At 43.9% G+C, this 26082-nt stretch overlaps 1 protein-coding gene across 2 annotated transcripts in view; it reads left to right on the top strand.

Moving 5' to 3' along the window:
* The first annotated feature begins 869 nt into the window (after positions 1–869).
* GNB4 (G protein subunit beta 4) overlaps positions 870–26082 on the top strand; it is a 153837-nt gene continuing 128624 nt past the window's right edge. Inside the window, exon 1 of one of the 2 annotated variants that reach the window (XM_077487924.1) lies at positions 870–998. The gene's annotated coding sequence lies outside the window, so the exon portion shown is untranslated. The remainder of the gene's footprint in view (positions 999–26082) is intronic. The other variant, XM_077487926.1, reaches the window with a different exon arrangement.

Consider the following 26082-nt stretch of genomic DNA (forward strand, 5'->3'; position numbering starts at 1 on the left):
GGTTCTCAGAGCACCCCTTACATCAGATTTCCCCTTTACACCAGAGGCCACAGTGTTTCCTCTCCATACATCAGAGTTCTCAGTGTTCCTCCTTAAATCAGAGTTCTCCTTATCATCAGAGTCTGCAGAGTCCCCCCTTACAGTGAAAAGAAACTCTACGAGTTCAGATGTAAAAAGGGGAACTCTGCGGACTCTGATGTAAAGGGGGCTCTTGTTAGGGCCGGTTCACACTGCGAGCCGCGGCGAGGCGTCTCCGACTTCCTCGCCGCGACTTGCAGGGGGGGTCAGGGGCGACTTGCAGAGGACTTCTGCATAGAAGTCAATGCAAGTCGCCCCCGAAGTCGCCCCGAAGTAGTACAGGAACCTTTTTTCTGAGTCGGAGCGACTCGAGTCGCTCCTCTCAGAACGGTTCCATTGTACTCAATGGGGACGACTTGCGGGAGCGAGGCGAGGCGAGCCGTGTCGCCTCGCCTCGCGCCGCAGTGTGAACCGGCCCTTATTAATTACATATCATTAGAAATGTTATTTAATAACAAAATATATATATTGTTTATAATATAAAAAAATAATAATTGCTGTGCGCCGCTAAAGTGTTCGGGTTTGACTTGATGAAAAGGTGGCAACCCTATTGGCAACCCTGGCGATAGGACCTCAGGGTTTTATTGATGTGTCGTGACAGAGAGCCCATATCTTTTGAGAATGTTATGAGTTGGATGATTGCAATATATTTCACAATCCAGAGTTGGAAGATGAAGGTAATGTACTAGGAATTTTGTGCAGCCTTTGTGAAGAAAACCCATGTAGATTCAGAATGGTGTGTCTTGAAACTACAAAGACCAGCATCCTTTGCAGCATGGGTGGGTTGAAGAATGAAAGCATCCCCAGCCACAGCCTCCCTCCATCAGCTTCCCTTCAGCAGACAGGGAGAGAGGACAAAAGGATCTCAGCTGGAAAAAATACAATTACATGCGATCCACAGCCCATCATTTAGCCTGTAGGTAAGTGTTTTCATTGCACTGCTTTCCTTTACAATCCTCTTACATTTTTTAAATCCACTGGTGCTAATAAATCAACCATTTACTGATCATGTTATATGATTAGCATTTATGTGTATTTCATCTGATCCATTATAGTCTGTAAACATATATGCATTTCTTATGCTCCCCCCCCATCTCCGCCTTATTACTGATATTCAGATTACACAGTAATACTATTGATTGCATTGAGGCTATAGGATATGTTCTACAGGGAGGGACTGCAATGCTGGGTTTGATTTATGTAATGGGGAGGATATCCTCACAGGGGGGGGGAGAAATCTTTCCTGCTGCTTATCACAGTAACATGAAGATGCTCTATATTTGTGTGTCGCTGTGGGTGTGCCTTATGTGGATGGTGCCACTTTAGGAGGCTGGAACACATCCCTGAATGTGAGATCCATATTGAGTCATACGCTTATCCTTTTTGTTGCCAGGCTAACTAAGCACTAAATAGGTTACGCTTTATGGTTCACGATAACCATATTATTGGTGATGCATGTTATTTATTTGCCATTTGGTGCAAAATATTATATTCATAACTTAGTTCCTTTTTGTATATACACACACACACACACACACAATAAATTTCAATCCATTTATGGCCAGCAGGAAGGGGGAAGACTGGTAATGCTCCAGTCTGGGAAAAAAAAAAAAATGAAGTCAGCAGCTACAGTATTTGTAGCCGCTGACTTAATATTAGGACAATTACTTGTCCAGGGATCCTGCGATGTCAGCAACCCGAGCTGATTTGTCAATCTGCTTCAGGTGCAGGCGCTGGCATTGTGAGTAAGGGAAACCAGCTGTGAAGCCTTCAGGATTCACACGGGTTTGCTACTGCACATGCGCAAGTCATGCTGCGTTTTCTCAATGGTCTTCTGGGACCTGCGTGTAACCCAGAAGGCGACAAGTAAAGGAGGAGGGGCCAGAAATGCTCATAGATTGCCGGGGCATTCTTACTAGGAAGTGGGAGCGGGTACCTGTCAAAACCAGGTGGTACCCGCTCCCCATCCCCCATAATAAAAGTGCCAAATGTGGCAGTGGAGGGTGCGAACAAGCAAAGCTTCCCCTTTTCTGTATACTTGCCTATTTTTAAGCCAGCCTGATTACGTGATCTATATACCTGCCTATTTTTAAGCCAGCCTAGTCAGGTCACGTGATCTGTATACCTGCCTATTTTTAAGCAAGCCTGGTCAGGTCACGTGATCTGTATACCTGCCTATTTTTAGCCAGCTCTGGTCTTATGGTTGCCACCTCGTCCATTTAATCCCAAACACATATTAATTACACAGGTTCTGTGGCTGATTAAGGTGGTAATTAAACTCACTTGGTGCCTTATCTGTATTTAATTAGTCTCAGAACCTTTGTATTTCAAAGGTGTTCAGGTTTAAAGGGATGAAGTGGCAACTCTAACTGCTCGGGTCACATGATCAGCGCCCTTGTGTCAGCCAGCAGCGGCTGCAAGGGAGAGGAGGGAGCTACCAACAATGGATGGGCCATAGGAGCCTAAGGGTGATGTCACGTCTCCCAGGCATAACCACCTGTTGTTCCTCTCCCCTGCAGCTGCTTACACAGGGGAGATTATCGGACCAGACCAGAGCGGGCTAAAAATAGCCACATACACAGATCTTTCTTAAGCTGGCCACACCTAGCTCAGTTTTTTTTTTTTTTTTTTTTTTTTTTTTTTTTGTTCAGAAAAACTGAACTGATTTCCCAATCCACACATTTGAGGTGAATGCATAAATCCTTTGTGTCAGTGTATTCTGAGAAGGGAGGAGTCATCTAGACTCCTCTGCTGTCATAATACACTGATCAGCACTGCAGTCTATTTGCTGCAGTGCTGATTGAACTAATGCTTTCCAGTAAGCCCGTTCCTGAGCAGTAGATCAACTGCTGTCGAACAGGACCAGCCATAGATGGATCAAACTTCAGCCAGTCCCTGCTGAACTGGACTAATTTCAATCCATTTATGGCCAGAAGGAGGGGGGAAGAGAGTGTCTTCAAAAGTTGTTTGGAAAAGCCCAGAATTCTACTTTAGGCTTGGTTCACGCTTATTATGCGAATTGGATGCAGGTTTCTACGCATCCAATTGGCATGACAGAAGACTGCGACTTGCCCTCAATGGAGCCGGTTCACACATCTGAAGGCGGCTGCGGAGCGAATTTCACAGGGGTCCTGTGCGTCTTTGGCTCTGTTTCATGTCCAAATTCAGGCCTGACTTGCCCCTGAAATGGGGAACAGGGGTGCGCCGGACCCCTGCTGTGAGCCACATGCGAATCAAGTGTGTACCCAACCTAAAGTATATCTAAAAACAAAAAATAAAATCTGATATTACTGCAGCTTACTAGTTCTTGGATGTGGTGGCTGTATTTTTTTTTTTTTTTTTTTTACGCTTTTCTTTCCTTTATTTTACCCTGGTAATCCTGCCGTTTTAATGCACTTCTTTTCCTAGGGTGACCACTGTACTGATCAGTGGTGTTGCCCCAAGACAGGGAGTATGGTAGGACTACATCTCCCTCTCTTATTCAATGGGGGGGGGGGGGGGTTGTTTTGTAGTCCATGAAGATAGTAGGAAAACCATTCAGGGGGCAGTGAGTACAAGTTACCAACTCAAATTAACACTTTTTTTTTTTTTTTTTTTTTTTCTTTAATGGCACATTTAACAGAGCAAATAAGGGAAATTTGTTTGCGTTTACATACATTTTAATTGGGTGTACATTTAAAAACCTAGATAATAAAAGATGAACCAGTTAAAATCACTTAACGCTGTTTGTTAGCTAAATGCATTATACTATAGCCATTACCAGGAATTAATATTTAATGGTAAGAGTTATGTTGTTACCGGAAAGCAGGAGAATTCCTCGGAGAATGTGAAGGTTATTTAATTTTTCCACTGTATGTACAAGATATTTTGCTTTTTTTTTTTTTTCTGTACTGCACCATGGGGGCTAAGTACAGTAGGTAAGACTCTTGTCTTGAAGCACTGAGGCCCTGGACTGATATCTACCAGAGATGTTGTCTGCATATTTAGTATTTACATTTTTTGGGGTTTCCTCTGGGTGCTAAGATTTTGCTCTTTCCACATGGTGGTAGGTTGAAAGGTTTATCACCACGCTGACTGTATTTGGGTGTGGTAAGGTATAAGACTGTATGTTTTTTGGAGGGCTAATATGAGTAGTCATGTTCTTGTAGGAGCTATATAAATGAGATTAAAGGGCAGCACAGTGGCTTAGTGGTTGGCCCTCCTTCCTAGCAGCACTAGGGCCCCATGTCCAAATCCCAACCAGCATGCTACCTGCATGGAGTTTGCATGTTCTCTCTGTTCTTGCTGGGTTTCTTTCAGGTTTCATCCCACTCTCTGAAAACATGCTGGTAAGTTAATTAGCTCCTGTCTAAAATTGGCCGTAACCTGTATGTATGCATGTGTGATAGTGACCTTTAGATTTTAAGTTCATTGAGAGCATGGACTGATGCATATTTGAAATATATTTACACCGTTCAAAAATGGTTGGCGCTATATAAAAGCCAGTCATAAAATATGTAGGCCCTTCTCGGATGAGTGTTTAAGTATGGCAGACAGTATTGAAAAAAATGCTGGGCTTGTTGGAATGCGATGAACAGAGGTTGACCAGTTCTCCGTAACTCAAGATAACTAAAGCCAATGTGAATATTGCCTTTTAAAAAAGAGCTCCAGCCCAAAAAAATAAAATCATAAAAGCACTTTTTCGTGCCTGATCCCTTGCTCTCCAGGCTGTAAAACCAGTGCATGCAGCCTCTTCTACCCTAGTGTTCAGCAGTCACAGGCCCTCTGATGTCATCAAGTACAATGCAGAGCCTACATTGGACATGAGGACACCAAAAGGACAGTCCACAGGCAGAAGCGTAAGGGAGAATATGGGTCTGACAGGGGATCGGGTAAGCAAAATGGCTTTTTCTGGTACCCCAGACATAAATGAGCATTAAAACCCTTGCACTGTGGGGGGCAGCCCCACTCTAAGGGAGGATTCCTTTCCCCCAAAGGTAATTTAATGACGGATATTTATATGCATTTTCTCAAAATTTATTTGCAGAATAATAAATATACAACGTATACAATCTACTTCTTGTGAGAAACGAATAGACCAAATTAGGTAGCTATTTTTTTTTCTTGTGCTATTGATCCATTTAAAGCAGTCCTATATCCAGATCTGGATATTTAACATATGGATCTGGAACTGGAACTTTAACATATCCTGCTTTTTAGATATCATCAAAGGTTTCCCAAGGGCTGGTTGCCACAGCTGTAAAGAAAATGACTCTGAAAGCTGCCATGTTCTCTGATGTCAGCATGGTGACCTGGATCAGGTTGTCCAACACACATCACGGAGAACATGGGTACCATGTGAATCTTGCCATCTGGTGGTCATTGGTCGAACAAACAACAGCTGTTCGACCTAGCCAGTGAGATGATAAGCATTTGGCTTTCCCAGAAAGTAGACAAGTTTGACAAGCAGTATAGACTCTTTTTATACGCAGGTAGAGGTTGGTAGCACTTGATATGGGCTGTCTGTATATTGTATGCTGTTAGTTTCGCAATAAGTATCCATGAACCGTAGACCGTGTGCAAATTTGGCTCAAAAACAGGACTAGGATAAAATTGCCTGTCTGTGAGGCATCCACTGAGACCAGCTGAGGCTCATTGTGGAAGATAATGATCAGACAAGAAAAACAAAACAAAAAAAAACTGTCCTTTAACTTGTATTTTTCTCCTTTTTAAAGGCCAGTTCTAGAGGTTTCCATTCATGTTAAAGGCCGGGTTCACACTGGTACGACATTGGGAGCTCATGTCGCATGATGTGTGAAAATCAATGTTTCCCTATGGGAGCCGTCCTAACTGGTCCGACACAAGTCGGTGCGACTTTGAAAATGCTCCCTGCACTACTTTTGGTCCGACTTTGGCCCTACTTAAGCCCATTGAATATCACTAAAGTCAGATCGCCGTCTTAACTGACCTGACTTTGGCGTGTGACTTGTGCTCTGATGATCTTGAAGGGTAACGCCTCACCAAATTGAAAAGGAAAAAAAAAATGACATGGGTCCCCCCCTCCAAGAGCATACCAGGCACGTCAGTCTGGTATGGATTTTAAGGGGAACCCCCACGCTGCGGTCCCCCCCCCCCAAATCCATACCAGACTCTTATCCAAGCACACAGCTGGCAGGTCAGGAAAGGAGGTGGGGATGAGCGAGCACCTTGTACCCATGTTGATGAGGACAAGGGCCTTTTCCCGACAACCCTGGCCATTGGTTGTTAGGGGCTGCGGGCAGGGGCTTATCAGAATCCGGAAGCCCCCTTTAACAAGGGGGGCCCAAGATCTTGCCCCCCTAATGGGAATTGTACCCTTACCCATTTAACCCAAAAAAAAAAGTGTCAAAAATAAAATACATTACACATGTTTTTAAAGAAAATTATTAGGCAGGCTTCTCACTGATCTCTTCTCCCCTCTCTGGCTCTTCTGCCTCCTCTGCTGACATCTTCTCTCTGTTGTTTCTTCTCCCTCTGTCGGGTCTCCTTCACTATCTTCTCGCTCTTTTGCCTGGTCTTCTTCACGGTCATAAGGGACGGGGCTTCTGGATGTCACACGGTGACCCCGCCCCATGCCAATATAAATAGTGGCACACCGTGCACCTGGCATTCGAGCAGGAGAGAGCGTTGAGTCAACATCGGAAGAAGTACAGAGGGAGAAGACGGCAAAGAAGATTGGGCAAAAGAGCGAGAATATAGCGGAGGAGACCCGGCAGAAGACAGAGGGAGAATAAGCGGAGAGAGAGAGAGAGTGGAGAAGAACCGGTGGAGGCAGAAGACGTCAGCAGAGGACACAGCAGAGCCGGAGTGAGGAGAAGAGATCGGAAGAGACAAAGGAGCTGCCTTAATACATTACACATGTTCTCAAAGTAATTTTGTTTTATTTTTGACACTTTTTTGGGTAGGGGTACAATTTACCTGATACTCATTCACATAGGGTGGAGGGCCGGAATCTGGGGGCCCCCTTGTTAAAGGGGGCTTCCGGATTCAGATAAGCATCTTTCCCACAGACCCCGACAACCAACGGCCAGGATTGTCAGGAAGGGGCCCTTGTCCTCATCAACATGGGGACAAGGTGCTTTGGGGTGGGGGGGCACAGGCCCTTGCTCGTCCCCACCCCCTTTCCTGACCTGCTGGTCTGTGTGCTCGGATAAAGGGTCTGGTATGAATTTTGGGGGGGACCCCAACACCGTATGAGCCTGGTATGCTCTTGGAGGGGGAATCCATGGCGTGGTGTGTGTGTGTGTGTGGGGGGGGGGGGGGGGGGGTTGCATTGTGCATGCTGTTCCCCCCTAAAGATCCATACCAGACACAGTGCCTGGTATTGTTGGGGATCAGAGTTGGATCCCTGTTCATTGAAGTGGCATGACTGTCGTGTCATACCAGTGTGAACCTGGCCAAAAGATCTAGTTGCCACCACAAATGTATGAGGGCACTTGGATCATTCCTACACATCTGTCACTCGCTGTATCTGATCAGCCTATGATAAGCTGACCATGGGTGTACTTTTTAAGGCATTTTTTTTTTTTTTTTTTATACAGGGTGGAGAGGGATTAGAACACCTGTCGGTTTTTATTTCTTTCTGTGCCCCTGTAATGCTGGCCAAACACTATACAAAAAATCGTTTGAACCCATTTTTGAAAAATGAACATTCGGCCGTGAGAGCAAACGATAGTGCCATCATGTAATGAACAATAAATCATTCAATAGACATAAATGGATGGGAAACACATTAACCTTTTTAATTTATCGTTCATTTAGTAGAAAATTTCCAAACTTGTTCTTCGTTATTTCGGCTCAAATGTCCCAATCGATTACCGATTTGTGCCCATTAACTGGCCGAAAAGCGAACGAACTGTCTGACTGAATTTTGGCCATTTTTTCATATAGTGTATGGCTAGCATTAGGAAGATATGAAAGGAGAAAAAAAAAAAAAAACACATCCTATTCTGTATTATACAAACCGGTGGGGGGGGGGGGCCCCTCCACAACCTGCACATAATAACAAACCCAAGAACAAATGGATATGTGCTCAACCCCATCAGTTATACCTGTCTCAAAAAATATATTATCCAGAAAGGGACATATAATGTAATGGATAGTGACAGCTCCCAATTGGAAAAAGTATACCAATATCTTTATTCTTTAAAAATACATAACTTCATACACATAGACAACTGGAATAACACAATTGTATTAAAAGCAACCAGCTGCCCAAACTCCACTCGCATATCTGAATATTATATATAACAAAGTTTACACATCTTATATACATTAATGTAAAATTGGAGAGTTTATTAGTAAGTCCTAAGCCAGGACTTAGGATGGCTCTAATGTGGAACTACTGAAGCTTTAAAAAAATATTCCATTGAAAATCTACTAATCAACTCTCCAATTATTAGATTGGGTAGTTGTCTGGTAGCCATTTAGAAGTGTTGATATATAAGAATTTTTTTGGAGACTGGTCCCTGTTGGGAAGATTCACCCTATTTGTCATGTTTACAATTATCATGAAAGTTTACCATTATCCTGATGGTGAAAGAAAATCCCTAATTTTAGGTTGTCATCTGAACGGGAATTGAGGGGGGCCCCTAGGTGGATTCCCTCTTTTTGGATGGATTTATTGTTCTAGCTATGGGACAGGAAGTGAAGGGAAGTCTCCCGAATGGGACACAGGCAGCAAACAAAACCTGACATGGATTACAACCCTCCCAAATTATATCTAAAATTGTTGGGGGCAGTTTTGCCTTCAGTTCTAATTTTAACCTTTTGTTCTACAATTATGTCATCTGCCAAATAAAGATATCTATGTGGTGCAACGGAACGGATTCCTAAGTTTAAGTAGTTCAATGGCTCTGTAGCATAAATTTTGAAATCTTACATGTAATTTACTGTGGTTTACAGCATCCAATGAGCTTAATCTTTGACTCCAGGTTTTGAGAAATCATGAATGCTTTAGGACCGCTAGTAATTATAATGGCTTTCTAAGAAACCACAGTTTGCATACTTTATGAGAGACAAGGCATTGAACATAACAACATTTTAAAAAGTGTGCGTTCTTCTACTGTGTAGAGAAGCTTGTTTCTTTATGTAGCCACTCCTTATTTATGTCAAAGTATTTTATTGGTTTTCGAAACAAAAAAATACAGTGTAACATGAATATCAACTAATAAATCACTATATCTGGTATCCATGAAAAAGATAGATATATAATTCAAACATTAATCGGCTGTGCACTATGTACGTGGGAAATGTTGTGATCCCCTGACTCTCGACGCCCTCATTGGGGTCTAGCTGTGTTGAGGGAAGTGGGTGCACCCCATCCCCTTTATGGTAGCTAGTGACCCATAGGCCTCCGCTAACCCTTTATTAAAAATGTAGTTGCCTCGTGAGTGCTAGGTTTAGCAGAACCTTTGGCTCTCCCAAGAGGGCTTGATTATAGCCCGATTTACAAATTGTACTAGACTTATAGGCTACCTGATGTGATCCATGAAAGGAGATTATAGTGTAGAGTACACTAAAGGAATATTTAGAGGAGTAGAAGAGAAAACAAAAGAGGAGAAGGGAAAGAGTTGCCAACCATAGAGGAGTTGAGACATGTCTATGCGTGATTTTTAAAGTCGGGTTTCTCTACCTTGAGATAGATGGTGGAAAGCTGGGCCAGCCTTGTGCCACTCCTTATTTAAAAGCGGTTGTAAAGTCTAAATAAATTAAAAAAAATTTCACCCTGCAAGGCAATATCATAATGTGCATAATACACACAATCAGATTTTCTGATGATTGTTTTTCCTTCAGATTTACACAGATATGCCTTTCCTTCAGAGCGAATGCATCGGTGATGTCACCGGCTGCTGCTCGCTAGAATATCTCTTTAACGGTGCACATTTAGGCTGGATTAGAGCCTTAGGCCTCATTCTCATGAGGCGGATCCACTTCCACGGAGTCCGCCAGCTCAGCGGGAGATCTCTCCAATGATCTCCGCTGAGCCGACGGATGACAGGTCCCTCTCTGCTCACTGAGCGGGGAGGGGCTTGTCGAGCGCCGCTGGTTTCTATGGAGAGATCGGATTAAAACGGACAGCATGTTCGTTTCCATCAGATCTCACCCGATCCATTCCGCCAGCAATGGATCCGAACGTAGGGCCATCCGTCTGTTTTTAGCGGATCGGACCAGGTCAGATGTCACAGCTGACATCCGTCGCTCCATAGATTAGCATGGAGCACCCCTAAGGCCCCTTTCACACTGTTGGACTGTTCCGGTCCGCCATAAAAACTGACAGGCGGACCTGAACAGTCCAACAGTGTGAAAGGGGCCTTAGCCTTAGAGATAATCTTTTTACCTACAGGCAAGCTTTATTATAAGCTTATCTGTAGGTAAAAAATAAACAGCGTTTACGACCACTTTAATTCCATTTGTCAATTTTTGGCCCTAAATTTTATAGCACACTGGACCCCTGGGGGGGGGGGGGGGGCACGGCATGACGTATTTATTTTACAGTTATGGCTGGCAAGGGGCAATCTGATTGTGCAGTCTAATTCAGGAAGTTGTGGTTTGCTATCCTGTTGTATAGAAAAAGATCTGGATTTTGGGAAACCTGCCCCCCCCCCCCCCCCCCCTTTTTGACTAAATCCATTTTCAGCTTCAGGCTTTTTTTGCTCTTCCTAAGATGTTATTTTTCCCTCCTTTTATTACAACTTGCAAGACACTCACCTTACACAAGCAAATGCATTATGGTGTTAGGTGTCGACCTAAACTACATACTGTATGCTTGGTCGGAGTTATTGGCCCACTAAGCATTAAATCAATGAGAAGGATGACAGTCTCAGAGAAACATCCACCTTGAAAAACAAATCAGCTTATCCTGGCCTTACTTTTATTTATTTATTTATTTTTTTTTTTGCAAATGGAAGGTTGGTGATGGCTTCCTTATATGGGTCCAAGCACTGGAACCAGTAGTAAAAGATATCCTCTCTAATATAAAATATCTGAGTAGAGTTGGCAGGTACTTTGCATAAATTGTCCTTATTTGCTGATGACATTTTGGCATTCATCACTTCACCACATACCTCCTTGCTTAATTTTTTTTTATCTTCGTTCTGTGCCTTTTGCATCTTGGGCTTAAAAATCAGTCAAGTGAAATTCAAAGCAATGATTGTTTCCCTTGCCAATCAAACCATAATCCACCTGATTTAGAATTGCTCCTTTCACTTCCCCTTATCTTGGAAACACCTTAACTTTGACATACTGTATCCTTTACCAGGTTTATTTTCCCCTCCTGATGCACAGGCACAAGCAACGTCTTTAAACCTTGATGGGCAGGAGCAATGCAGTACAAATGGCTTATTTATCTAAGCTTTTATATGTGTTTAGGGTCTTATCCATCTATGTTCCATTTCATACTCTGTATTTTGCAGAGTGATGTTCTTAAATTTATCTGGAGCCCATCTAGACTAAGAGGTATACTGTGTACCAGCAGATTCAAGGAAAAAATGGTTATAGATATACTTTCATGTCTGGCATGTATGCATTCAAATGAATTATCCTTCTTAATCTATTTATGTTGGAGATATGATCACAAATTTATAGTAAAGAAACAGAAATGAAAAATGCAGAGAGATAGACAATCATAGACTGCTAGAAGTGGACATAGCTTGCTATTTCCCCATGGGGGTTAGTTCCTCTTTTTACATCAAATTCTTGGTTTATCTTTGCTGAACAACTATCCATCTACATCATCATCAGCCATTCTCAACCTTTTCAACAAAGGGGAACCCTATAAATAATATAATAGGTTTTGTGTTAAAGCCTTTGGGGCCAAAAAAGCTTGTAATCTACCAAAAAGAAGCTCATGTACTTTTTTTTGAGTGACCGGCGTTGTGCTTCATGTAACAGACTGCGCTAATGTGAAGAGGGGCTATTGAAATGAATGGGATTTGGCTTGTTTAGCATTTTAGAGCTACAATTTTCGAGCAGAAAATTGCTCAGGTATGAACGAAGGTAAAAAAAAATGTCTTACCACGTGTTGTGACTTTCCTCCCCCCCCCCCCCCCCCCCCCCTCACCCCCACTAAACACTTAAAGCGCCTACAACCCGGCTTGGTAATGCGCCCACATGTGTGCCCCCATAGCACATGGCTTGCTATGGGTGCACACGCAGGAGAGAATGAGTGGAAAGTGCCGGCGGGGAACTCCAGAAATGGAGTTAATTATTATTATTTTTTTTAATCTAGCTATCTATCTAATCTATGCCTTTAAAACTACAAAAAAAAAGTAAAACGTACTTTGGTGTGTTGGCACAAAATAGGCAATACAATTTCCGTATACGCAGCCAGTTTGATTTTGGTTTAGATTTGATCATGATTTATGAACAGGGAACATGGCAAGGGTCCATCTGCTAGTGCTAAAGCGTGTTCCTCTTTCCCATCACAAGCAGGTGGAAGGTATGAAAGAGGAAGGAGTAGAAAGGGAACATAGGCTGCTGCTGTTAGAACCTAATTCCAGCCAGAACTTTTTTTTTTTTTGGATAGAATGAGGAAGGATTAAAAAGTTTGTCATGTTTTTATTGCTTGTGCACAGTCTAATGAAAGTGTCAAATGAAAGGTCTATATTGATTCATAGTAAGACAACCTCTTGTCTCAAAAGGGGGTCTCAACACCCTTCTTCAAGGCTACAAATTAGATATAAAAATGGTTGCAAACATATGAATTTCTGTATTGGTTCAGGACAGATTAGGGTTTTATCAACTCGTATATAAATAAATAAAAAAAACTGCAATGAAATCAAAAAAGAGAATGCTCAATTGTAACCAATAATAACATTAGAAAACATTTTGAAAAGCGCCTTTGATTAAAATTGCATACGTTTAAATATTTGTAGGAAAAAAAAAATATTGGCAATAAGGCCTCACACACCCATGATATCTATTCAGCCCCTCTGAACTCCAACTGTATACTCCTGGCAGGAAAAAAACTGCTTTAAAAACGTGCCAAAAGTGCTGTATTGCACATGCGCTTAGGCACCTCAAACAGCGTTGATGGTCTAGCGTTTAGGTGCATTTACACACTTTTTTGCGCATCAAGCATTTTCTCTGCTTAAATTCCTCTCCTGATCGCAGTTTGATGGCCTGTAAATGCCCCCTCTTCTAATAAGCCTGTAAGGCCCCTTTCACACGGACGGATAGAATGGTGCTTTTAGCTGTGGATTTTCTCATTTTCTACCGCAGCTAAAAGCACACAATGCTTTCCTATGGCCCCATTCACACACAGCGTTTAGCTGCGATTTCATTACATGCGGTTCGGTGCGAATAGAAAAAATAGAATTGAATGCGTCCAGGTGCGATGTAGCGCAGCTATATGCATATAAGCGCAGGTAATCGCAGTCTTTTGTGTCAACTGCGGATAGCAGCGTGAGAAGGGATTCAAGGGACCAAAAAAAAGGGGTTTCTATGGGAATGACTATATTAGATAACTGCAGCTGAACGCAACTGCACAGAAACACACAAACGCAGGTAATTGCACTGTACAAATGCAGCTGATCGCTGTGCATGGAGTATTGAATTTCACAGAAAAAAAATAAACATGCTAAACTGCGGCAAAACAGCCGTCCGTGGGAAAGGGGCCTAAATGCCTATGTGTGCATGGACACATAGGCTTACATAGAGGCGCCTTTTACAAGCTGAAAAAAAAAACGCCAAATTCCTGTAAAAGCAGTAGGTATTATTTATTTATTTATTTATTTTAAGCCCAGTTTTCATGAGGCCTAAAATATATTGGGAATCATTAGGAAACAAATAAGAATTGTAAATACAATAATACCACAGAACTGATCACTAATGGGGAAGTATGCTCACCTTCTATCCAGCGCTGCAGTCTCCCGGAGAGCCCCACCAGCCACAGTCCTCTTCAGCCAAAGCAGCTTCTGGGTACCAGTCTTTGGTCATTTTCATTGATCTGGTCAAGATGACGACCATGCTAAAATTTGTACATTAAGTTGCGAATATGGCGATCAGTGTACAGGGCATACAGGCAGGTTGTGGGCAGCTTGAACCAGTTAGGTGCTGTGCCAGCTGGGAAGGGTAGAGTTCATTCCATGTCCAGTTTCTTGGTCTTTTTGTTGGGTTCTGCTCTGGGTCCAGCCCACTTGTCCTGTACCATATAAATTGGGACAGCGGTCCTTGTTTGTTTGTGTGTTGTGGTTGGCCCCCAGAAATAGTTGGGGGAGAGAGAAACCCCAGAGCGTTCGAGAGTCCCAACACAACTGTGGGCTGTAAGACCCATAAGGGATTGAGACAAAGGATAAGACCCAGTGGAGCAGGAGAATGTCATCCACCACTGCCCACATGTAGAAACTTCTAACCTGGGGTTCGCCCTGAAGACACCGGTGCTGGAGACTGACCCTGAAGGACCTACACTTGCGTGAGAGAACCTCTGAAGGACTATAATTACTAGAATATGCTTTTGCAGGTATGCTGGGCAGCACTCAGTCTGTAGTTATAGTTGGGGAATGAGGAAAAATAATGCCTTGTCTGTTGAATTGCAAAATCTTAGTTTGCACTTTCTAAGTAACCGGCACACATGCAGTTAACCAGTGGGTCTTAACACATTGGAATAGGAATACATCAGTGTAAAATGAAATGGTGTGAAGGCACATGTGGTCACCTAGAGTAGCGCAGTGGTGTCCCTAGGGTTGATGTCACCCGCTGTAGGAAAAAAAAAATTGGTGTCACACAAGTTCGTTTTGGCTAAAGCCCGCTGTTGGGTGACTTCACTTGACACCTGGCTCAGCCTCTCAGCAAGTCACTGAGAACCTAAGCCGGCCCCTCCTGCTCCCTCCACAGCCCTCCAGTCAGCAGTGAAGGGGAAAGCAGAGAGCTGTAGACTAAAGCCCCATACACACTATCGGGTTTTCTGCTGATTTTGATCTTCAGATTTACCAAAACCATGTAGTGCAAAGGCCTGCCTGATTGCATACACATTGAAACTCCTAAGGTTTGACCTCATATTATATGGTTTTGGTAAATCTGAAGGAAAAAAATCAGCAGAAAATCTGATAGTGTGTATGGGGCTTAACAGTCAACGCTCACGGGGGGGACGGGACTGAATGATCAACGGTGCTCAGATCTTCAGTTGGGTTGGGGGGGACAGCTGCAGCTTGGATCCATGCTGGATGATTATTTATTTTTTTTGAATCCCATACTTCTCTTTTAAATACCTTTCCCAAGTATGTAACTAAAAGGATTGGTGTTTTTCTAATGTTGCCCCTAAAGTCACATTTTGGCTGTGTTCACACTATTACGAATTGGATGCCGCATTCCTCGCATCCAATTCGCATAGCAAGAGATTGTGACCTGCTCTCTATTGAGCCGGGTCACACATCTCCGCAGTGGCTCTGGTGCGAATTGCACAGTAGTCCTGTGCGTCTATTGATCCGGATTCAGCCCAAAATTAGGGATGAAATTGGACCTGAAATGGTGAACGGAGACGCATCGGACTCCTGCGAGCTGCTGCATTCTCAAGTGTAAACTTAGCCTTTAAGGCTGCATTCACACCTGAGCACTTCAAAGTTATGCGTTTTTTACTGTGTTTTTGCACAGGTCACCAATGTAAAAAGCAGAAAAACGCCTGTAATCTGCCCCAAAGATGATCATGTTCCTTTTTTTTTTATTTATTTATTTTTTTAAGCTTAAAGCGGGAGTCCGCCGGGACTCCGCGTTTTTTTTATTTATTTATTTATTTATTTATTTATTTTTTTAAAAGCCAGCAGCTACAAATACTGCAGCTGCTGACTTTTAAAATAGTGACACTTACCTGTCCAGCGCGCCCGCGATGTCGGCACCCGAAGCCGATCTGTAGATCGTTTCTCGGGTGCTGCCGCTGCCATCTTGGGTATGGGAATCAGGAAATGGAGCCTTTCGGCTTCATTTCCCGGTTCCCTACTGCGCATGCGCGAGCCGCGCTGCGCAATAAGGACGGTCCCCGCTGCCTCTGGGATCTGTGTGTTTTCCCAGCAGGCAGCGGGGCACTTGCGGAAAGGGGCGGGCACTTGCGGAAAGGGGCGTAATCTACGCCCCTTTCCGCAGAGAGCTATCCCGGAAGTGGGTGCAGTTACCTGGATTATCCAGGTAACTGCACCCCCCTCCCCCCTGAAAGGTGCCAATTGTGGCGCCGGAGGGGGGGAGGATTCCGATGAGCGGAAGGTCCATTTTAGGGTGGACCTCCGCTTTAAAGTGGAGGGGCACCCTAAAATAAAAATATATAACATTAACAATGTAAAAATAAATTTTTACTTACCAGAAACCCCTGTTGCTAGGCAGTCTTCCTAATCTGCCTCTTCCTGTTCCGCGACGCTTCCTCCTCTTCGGTGAGCTGCCCCGTTGCATTCTGCGACGTGTGTGTCCCAGAAAACAGGGCCATTCACAAAGCACTTCGCGACTCGCACATGGGCAGTAGGAAATGGGCAGTGAAGCCGCAAGGCTCCACTGCCCGTTTCCCTTTGTTAAGATGGTGTCACCGGCACCCGATCCGATGGATGGATCGGCCTCGGGGGGCCGACATCGCGGGCTCGCTGGACAGGTAAGTGCTCTTATTAAAAGTCAGCACCTACAGTGTTTGTAGCTGCTGACTTTTTTAAAAAAAAGAAAAAATCGCGACTGGAACACCGCTTTAAGGTGTTGAGCAGGTGCCATTAAAATGAATGGGATTTTGTTTGTTGGCCGTTTTTCAGGCGTTTTTTTTCCGGGTGTGAATACAGCCTAAAGGAGGACCCACTCCCTACTGTAAAGTGTTTTGTTTTTAGTATTCATAATGCCTATGCTTAATTTTCAGCTCTGTGGAAGGCCCTCCCTTTTGCAGCTGGACAACCTTTTCCAGATAATGCATCATGTATCAAAATATAGGGATCCTTTGATCTTTAATAAAGAGTTGTTCTAAATTGAGATAGTGGTCTCCTAAAGTGAAAATTTTGCTTTATTTATTTTTTATAGGTAACCTCTGCAGGTATAAGTTATTTGTGCCTAAGTAGTACCCTCAAAAATGTGTGTTTTTTTTTTTTTTTTTTTTTTTTGCCTTGAATTACTCCTGAAAAAAATATCACTGCACGTCCTGAGATATGACTGTACCTAGACACTCCCTGATTTGTTGCTTAATAGCTGTATATCTGTGAAGTTCTATAAGGTACTGTTGCCTCTATGCAAAACAACAACAAAGAGAGGGCGCACCGACCTAGTGCATTACCATAATAAAATAAAACAAGTATTAAGCTACTTTCACACTGAGGCGCTTTACAGGCGCTACAGCTCTAAAAATAGATAAAAAAAATGTAAAGTGCCCTCTGGCTTTCACACTGGAGTGGTGTGCTTGCAGGATGGTCAAAAAAGTTCTGCAAGCCGCATCTTTGCAGTGCTATAGGAACAGTGTATTCACCGATCCTGAAGCGCCCCTACTTATTGAAAACAATGGGGCAGCACCGCAAACCTGCCGGCAAAGCGCTGCTGCAGTGGCGCTTTGCGGGCGGTTTTAACCCTTTTTCAGCTGCTAGCAGGGGTTAAAACCACCCCGCTAGAGGCTGAATAGCGCCGCTAAAACGACAATAAAGCGGCACTAAATATAGGCATAGTAGCGCTGGTCCTTGACCACTTTCAGACCGGACCATTTTGCTGGTCAATGACCAGAGGTCTTTTTACAATTTGGCACTGCGCTGCTTTAACTGGTAATTGCGCGGTCATGCAATGTTGTACCCAAACAAAATTTGCGTCCTTTTTTTCCCACAAATAGAGCTTTCTTTTAAAGGTATTTGACTGACTCTGCGATTTATTTTTTATTTTTTGCGATATAAACGTAAAAAGACCGCAAATTTTGAAAAAAATGATATTTTCTACTTTTTGTTATTAGAAAAATCCAATAAACTCAATTTTAGTCATACATTTAGGCCAAAATGTATTCAGCAACATGTCTTTGGTAAAAAAAAAGTCAATAACTGTATATTTATTGGTTTGCGCAAAAGTTGTCACATCTACAAACTAAGGTACGTTTTCTGGAATTTACGCAGCTTTTAGTTTTATGACTGCCTATCTCATTTCTTGAGGTGCTAAAATGGCAGGGCAGTACAAACCCCCCCAAATGACCCAATTTTGGAAAGTAGATACCCTAAGGAAATTGATAAGTGGCATGTTGAGCCCATTGAATATTTAATTTTTTTTGCCTCAAGCGATTGAATAATGACAAAAAAATTTTTTTTATTTTTTTTCTTACACAAAGTTGTCACTAAATGATATATTGCTCACACATGCCATGGTTATATGTGGAATTGTACCCCAAAATACATTCTGCTGCTTCTCCTGAGTACGGGGATACCACATGTGGTCGACTTTTTGGAAGCCTAGCCGCGTACGGGGCCCCGAAAGCCAAGCACCGCCTTCAGGATTTCTAAGGGCATACATTTGTAATTTCACTCCTCACTACCTATCACAGTTTTGAAGGCCATAAAATGCCAATATGGCACAAAACCCCCACAAATGACCCCATTTTAGAAAGTAGACACCCCAAGCTATTTGCTGAGAGGCATGTTGAGTCCATGGAATATTTTATATTTTGCCACAAGTTGCGGGAAAATTACAAACTTTTATTTTTTTTTTATTTTTTTTTTTCACAAAGTTGTCACTAAATGATATATTGCTCACACATGCTATGGGCATATGTGAAATGACACCCCAAAATAAGTTCTGCTGCTTCTCCTGAGTACGGGGATACCACATATGTGGGACTTTTTGGGAGCCTAGCCGCGTACGGGGCCCCGAAAACCAAGCACCGCCTTCAGGCTTTCTAAGGGCGTTACAGTTTTGAAGGCCATAAAATGCCAAGATGGCACAAACCCCCACCATCCAAATGACCCCATTTTGGAAAGTAGACACCCCTAAATTTAGGGGTACACTAGTGAGACTAGGTAATAAATGGCGGGTGCCCTGAAACTATAAAAAAATAACTAACCAACCAGCGTCTCCTGTAACAGTTATATGGTGATCACTGGTGAAAGGGTTAACTAGGGGGCAATCAGGGGGCTTTATGCGGTAGTATATGGGGGTCCCTGGCGCTATAAAAAGCTGCGGCGAACCTAAATACCTACCTGCCTAACTAGCGTCATCTGTGACACTAATACAGCGATCAGAAAAACGATCGCTTATTAGGCTGGGTTCACACTGGAGCGATGCAGGAACGCCACAAATCCGCGGCGGTTTCCCGCATCCCATGCCTCCCGGCAGCAGTTCACACTGCCCTATGCGAACTGCTGGGAGTGTCAGTGAAATGTTAATGACACCCCCCAGATCAGTTCGCATATCGCAGTGCGATCTGCAAACTCGGATCGCATGGTGTGAACACCCATGCGATCCGATTCTGCTGCGGACCAAAAAAAGGGTCCCGTGCGAATTTGCGGCGGGTGCGGCGCGAATTCAGCCATACTATCTGTATGGCTGAACTCGAATCGCACAGAGATCGGATGGGATTTGCACTGCAGTGCGGTGCGAATCACATCCGTTCTCATAAACCGCTGCAATGTGAACCCAGCCTTAGTGACACTGGCGACGGGGGGTGATCACGGGGTTAAACCTTTATTGGGGGGGGGGTTAGGGGGGTACATTAGAACTAAAGGGGGCTAACCCTAACTGCCCTAACAGTTATTACAGTCACAAATGACACCAATGCAAAAAAATAAATAAAGAAATGCAATTGGTGTCACTGTGACTGGGGGGGCAGGGGTAATTGGGGAGGTGATCGGGGGGTGAAGGGGGGGGTGTGAGTGTGCCTGGCATGTTCTACTGTGTAGTGCCGTGTTGGTGCAACTCACCGATCCTCTCTCCTCGGTGCCGGAACGAAAAATACCAACACGGAGGAGAGATTACATCACTTCCTCTGCCTGTGTTTACATTACAGGAGAGGAAGTGATGTCACGGAGCATTTCCATTTGTCGGGAGCGATCGCGAGGGGGTGGCCATGAATGAATGGCCGCCCCCTCATCCCGGATCGCTCCCGAACGAATACCGACTGCTGCAGGCACCGGGGGGGGGGGGGGGCCCGATCGGGCCCCCCTCCCGCGGGAAGGCAGGGACGTACAGGTACGCCCATATGCCTGCCCGTGCCATTCTGTCGACGTATATCGTCGTGCGGCGGTCGGCAAGTGGTTAATCTGTTTAAACAGACACCATAAGCTGCCACAAAAGCATATGACAGAAGTGCAGGAGAAGTACTTTCTGGAGCGGTTGCCACTATGGCTAGGTTCACATTGGTGTGCTGCGGTTTGGGTGCAGTGCGATTTTATGCGTGTTTTACATACGGTTTTAGGTGCACTCCCATTTACTTGTATTACACCATGTGTTTTTGGGGAAAAAAGAATCAAAGTCCTACATATTGCATTTTTTTGATGCACAATCTAATAGAAGTCAATGGGAGCTCACCTAAAATTGCATATAAAATGAAAGTACAACTGCGCATCACCCAAACTGCAGTGCACTGGTGTGAACCCAGCCTAACTGCTAGTCTTACAGTTCTCTTTGCTGGACATAAAGCTGCAGCGCAAGAATCTCCCTGCTTCTGCCTCATACATTGTGAGGATTTGTGCTTTTTGCATCTCTTGAGCTGCTTCCTAAAGTGTTTGTTCAGTCATTTTATTTTGAAAATTTAAAGTCGGCACCTACAAAAACTGTAGCTTCTGACTTTTATTAAAAGGACACTTGCCTGTCCCAGCGATGTCCTCCCTAGGCTGGATTCTTCAACTGGCTTTGGTTCCCGGTGTCGGCATACTCGCTGTGGGCAGCCAACTGTGACTGCTTGTGACTTTGCAATCGGCCCACAGCTTTCTTGGACCTGTGACGTGTCCCAGAAAGATGTGAGGGAAGGGGGGGTACCTGTCAAAATCAAGTGCTCTCTCTCCCCCCCCCCCCCCAAAATAAAATAAAGGGCCAAATGGGAAGAAGGAAGAGGGAGAAAGGAACTTCCCCTTTTGGGTGAAGTTCCGCTTTAATAATTTCCTTACTAGTAATTAAATCACCACTCCTCAAGTGGACAGCTGGTAGGAAATGTGGGGGTTGCAGACTTTTTTTTTTCAGAAAATGTTATTAGATCGGCCTTACCGGCTTTAATACTGCCTAAATCGCTCATTTTAGAATAAGCATTTATATCACTGAAGTCACGGAGGTCTTCATCTTGTTCTGGGTTAGTGGTCCTAATGGGTTTATTTATAGTGAAGAGTGGATACCACAATCTGTTGGACATCACAATGTTACTGCACACTGTGCCTGCATTTTACATTCCAGCTATAAAATGCAGGCCGAGATGTAGAGCTTAACAATTGGCATCAGAAGGTTTCTCTCTAGCTATGGAAGGCAAAACAAGAGCGTAATTTAACTTGTACCTGCCCAGAAGCATAAACTTGACTTTTCTTCACTTTCCCACTGTTCTGTTCAGTTGCGGGAGCAATAAGAAATGCACAGTACTTTGGGATTAAAAGGAGCATGCGATTCAATCCCCTTCGCTGTATAACAGTGCAGGTGCCTGGTGATTGGTCCAGTGCAGTCACCTGGAGGCTGAGAGAGTCTTCAGCCCTGTGTAAGCTTCGACACGGGGCTCTAAAGTCAGTTTAGAGCTTACACAGGCTTTTGCTCCCTCCAGTCCTGGCTGTTAAATCGGGCAAGAGGGGAGTGAAAAAAAGGTTAGTGTTGCTGGGGAGGGGGGCACATTGTTGTTTTAAAGATTAGGTTTAAAAAAAAAAGCCAGATAATACAAATGTTACCTGATCAATGTGAAGTATCCCTTGTGCTGATGCCTGCAGAATAAAATTTGAAATGAATAAAGTTGAAATGCTTTATCCTACAATATCCCCCCAGCCGCTGTCTTCCAGTGCTGAGGAGGCTCATAGGGGCAAGGAATCAGTTACATGCACTCATCAGTGCCAACAATGCCACCCTGTCTGCCCACCTCCTCTATTCATAGAAGCTGTATTATAGTTTCCATGAATGAAAGGCACTCTGTGAATGGAAGTTGGGTGGATGAATGAAAGGCCTGTCTTCTCATTCATAGATCATTTTTCATTCATAAAAATTATAGTACATAATTTGATTGGGGGGGGGGGGGGGGGCGGAAAGGGCAGTTATAGTGTCCTATGTAACTGAATATCAAAATGCACATTTGTCGAAGGGGTATGCACACCTTGAATTGTAAGATGCTAGGGGTTAGGAAGTCTGGTATAATAAAATCTTAGATGTTCGCAATGGTGACAGCTTGAATTTGCCGTTTTTATAATTTAATTCAAAATTAGGTTCTGTGCAAATATATATGCCCACTGCGGGCACAGGAGTAATCGCCATTGTCACACCCAACTCTTCAGTCCACAAGAGCTTTTGCTCTCAGTCTCAACCTTTCACACCTCCTAGCTGGCTTCCTAGAGTCCAGACGAGCGGCAGCAGTATATAGCAGAACCTGTGGTGGCCTCTCGCCGGAGCTGGATTATAACATGCCTATTTGTATGTACTGAAATGTGAAATGTGAGTTGTCAATTCTATTGCCGCTTAACATTAACTTAACCCAAATGTTTATACCTAGGCAGACCATAGACGGTGTAAATTTAATAACACAGCTGACAAGGAAATCCTTCCTGCCAAGATATTGTGTTTTCCAGGGGCGGTGAGCAGGCAAAGCCATCCCCACCAAGAGAAGACAGTGATTACTGCTAGCGGTTATAGCAGCCGCTAGTAATAATCACAAGTAAATCCGACAGGATGGTTGTACCCAAGTTGGTTGATCGAACTTGGTACATTCAGCCTGCCCATACACTGTTCGAGATTCGAGATAAAAAAATAAATAAAAATTAAACAAAAAACAAACAAACCTGCAAGACAAAGGCATAATGAGCTAGTATGCATAGCATACTAACTCATTATGAATTGCTTACCTTAGATCGAAGCCCCCCGCAGCGGTCCTCGCTCACTGCTCCGGTGGCCGACATCGCTCCTGGAGTTACTTTCGGGTATCGCGGCTCTGGCCAATCACAGCGCCAGGTTTGTTTGTTTTTGTTTAATTTTTTTTTTTTTTATTTTTTTTTTTTAGGGTTTACAAATCACTTATTTTAAAATCTTAGCATTTCTAAAGAAAATCACAGGAGCATCAAACATCTGTGTAATAAACATCATGAAGAAGGGAAAAACAGAAGCACCTCTAAGACCGGTCACAGACAGTTCGAATCTCGAACAGTGTATGGGCAGGCTGAATGTACCAAGTGATGTCACTCCTGCGCATGAAGTATGCCATTGCTTCAGTGTGCATGTGCCGATGACATCGGCACATGCAAATATAGGGGATATCTCCTAAACCATTCAGGTTTAGGAGATATCCAGTGTAGCTAATTATAGGCTTACCTGTTGCAAAAAGTAATTGTTTACAGCCACTTTTAGGCCTGATTCACACCTATGCATTTTTAGTGCTTTTTGCATTTTGCAGATTTGTACTACAGAACGTGTTCCATAGGAAACCATGTTAAATGGACTGTAGTGCAAATCTGCAAAATGCAAAAAGCACAAAAAATGCATAGGTGTGAATCCAGCCTGAGGCTTCATGCACACATTTAGCCCTGGTGCATGAGACTCCGCACTTAGGTGCGTTCGGAAGGCATGTGGAAAGCAGACTAACTGCGTTCTGGGCATTCATCCTTGGGTGCATCCTGCCCTAAATATTAGAAGCATTTACGGTAATGTACCATTTAGTCCCCTACAGCCGCAGCAGCTGCCATCCTCTCAGAGTTTTACAGGCTGGCAGCAGCAGGGCTTGAGGGTGTTCTGTGTCCTCCTCCTGCTCCTAGAATGTCCATGAGGCTTCAGTGTGCCACCAAGTTTTACTTTTTTCTTTCTTTTGCATTATGAAGGAATTTCAAGGTTGCATTATTGCAAATTGAAGGGTTATTATTATTATTGTGTACCTGTAAACTTTCCATTATAATCGCCATACTTTAAACAACTATTTTGCGATTGTTGCTTGGTTGTTCACTGCCATTAAACATTTGTCATAACCAAGGGCCAACTGTATTTCCCATAACCACCTTCACTGCTTGTATCCAGTTGGGGCAATGTGCTCCCACAATGTAGGAAAATGTATAAATCAGTACAAACTATTTACTATACTCCCTGCAGTATGTTAATTAATTTTGGATGTGTTTCCAACACACCACACACAGGTTTCAATGGACCTACACCTAACGTTGGGGTGTCCCAGAAAGAGCAGACACTGCTTTTTTCTGTCTGCTATAAATAGACTTCATGTAGCACTAACCCCCGAAGGAGCTGCTGGTTATTTTTGGGCTTACCGTTACCTTCTGTTCCCCTTTGCTGCACGTCTAGGGGATGTCCCGTGGTAGATGGCCCAGTAATTTGAGACTGACAATAGATCCACTTGAATGGATTTTATTTGCAAACTCAGACAATTGAACAGTCTTTCAACTTTGGAACAGAGGGTTGGAAAAGAGGTTCAGGTACTCTTATGTCAAAGTCCAAAAAATGTTAAAGCACTTGTTTGCTTTGACTGCATCCAGAGAATAGCCATTCGCAGCTGGATGAACACTCAGGTTGGACAGTCCCTCTCTCACAAGGCCTAGCAGCCAACAAGGTGCTTACTCAGGAACAAAGTCTTTGTCACAAACATTGTTGCAGAACACGTAGGGAAACTAAGCTTTAGAACACTTGTAGGATACCTGGATCTTTCAGCCTGCTTGGCGATATCCACAAGACTGGATTCTCTTGGTTACTTCAGCCCTTCTGGGCTCTTGTTGGTGTTCTTGAAGTACACTGGGTCTCCCAAACTGAAGACTGCACCCAACCACCTCAGAATCCTCCTTTTTAGATTCCTTGCCTTGGGCTAGCCAGCTCCAAGACATTAAAGTCAGGTGGATCCGCACCCCAGGCCATAGCCTTCCTGGGGGCTGGTCAGGAGGATCAGGACCATGTAATCAGCACTTCATACTGGACTGAAACCCCAAACCACGTGACGTCCGCATCTTAAATACCCTCTCCCAGAGGGCACAGAGGGAGGGCCACTCCCACTGACCTGGCTCCGAAAGAGAGTAATTTAAGCACCTGACCAGACCATAGTTCCACGCCTGCCACCAGAGACAGTGCCCCCTGTGGCCAGGCTGAACATCTCACAGTCCAGTCAGACTGATGCAGAGGTCCAATTTAGACAAATAAACCCAAACCAAACTGCAGTTTAGGCAAAGTTTAACTTTGAAAAACACACAGCGCATGCTCTTTAGGAGACGCCGCTACACTCCATATTGTCAAAAAGCCTGCATACCACCAAGAAATCCTATACACTGTCTGTAACAGGCCTGGCCAATACTTCTCCTTTAAAACCTGTGCCAAAGTCTGATAACCAAATCTGTTTACGTATTGTACTTGGTATCTCCTCATTCCCTGGTTCCATTATGCTCCTTTGTGAAAAGCCACACTGACTTTACAAGTCTGGCTTGTGACTGGAAAACAAAGGAGCGGCACATTGATGAGATCATCCCTCTTGTAGTCATATTTGTTGTTTGATGTCGTTCACACAGGCATTTGAGCCTCCGTTTTAACGCTCCCTGGCCACCCCCTTTAACATAACACAGCACTCAGGAGGTGGGTTTTACATATGTGTGCTGCCAAACGCAACAGATTCAAGTGATTGTGGGCTTGACGCAATTTCTTGCGTGCACTGTGGCGTGGGCTTTCCAGCGTTAAAACAGGGGGGTGGGGAGGGGATATATGGACTCTTATCTGCCCATCAACCATCATCTGAAAAGTAAAACACTGATCGCTTTTCAATGGGGTGCTAAGGGCTTCTGCTAATGTAAATGAGCCCTAAGGTTGACAATCACTGGGCGAAGCAATAGAGCCCTTGTTGGCTCAGGGTGCAGCCTTTCCTTTTTTTTTTTTTTTTCTTAATCCTCAATATTTTCGTGCCGAGGAATACAGGAGGCT

This window comes from Lithobates pipiens, unplaced genomic scaffold, assembly GCF_037356315.1.
Source record: "Lithobates pipiens isolate NorthernLeopardFrog02 unplaced genomic scaffold, aLitPip1_a1.2 Scaffold_18, whole genome shotgun sequence".
Taxonomy (NCBI): Eukaryota; Metazoa; Chordata; class Amphibia; order Anura; family Ranidae; genus Lithobates; species Lithobates pipiens.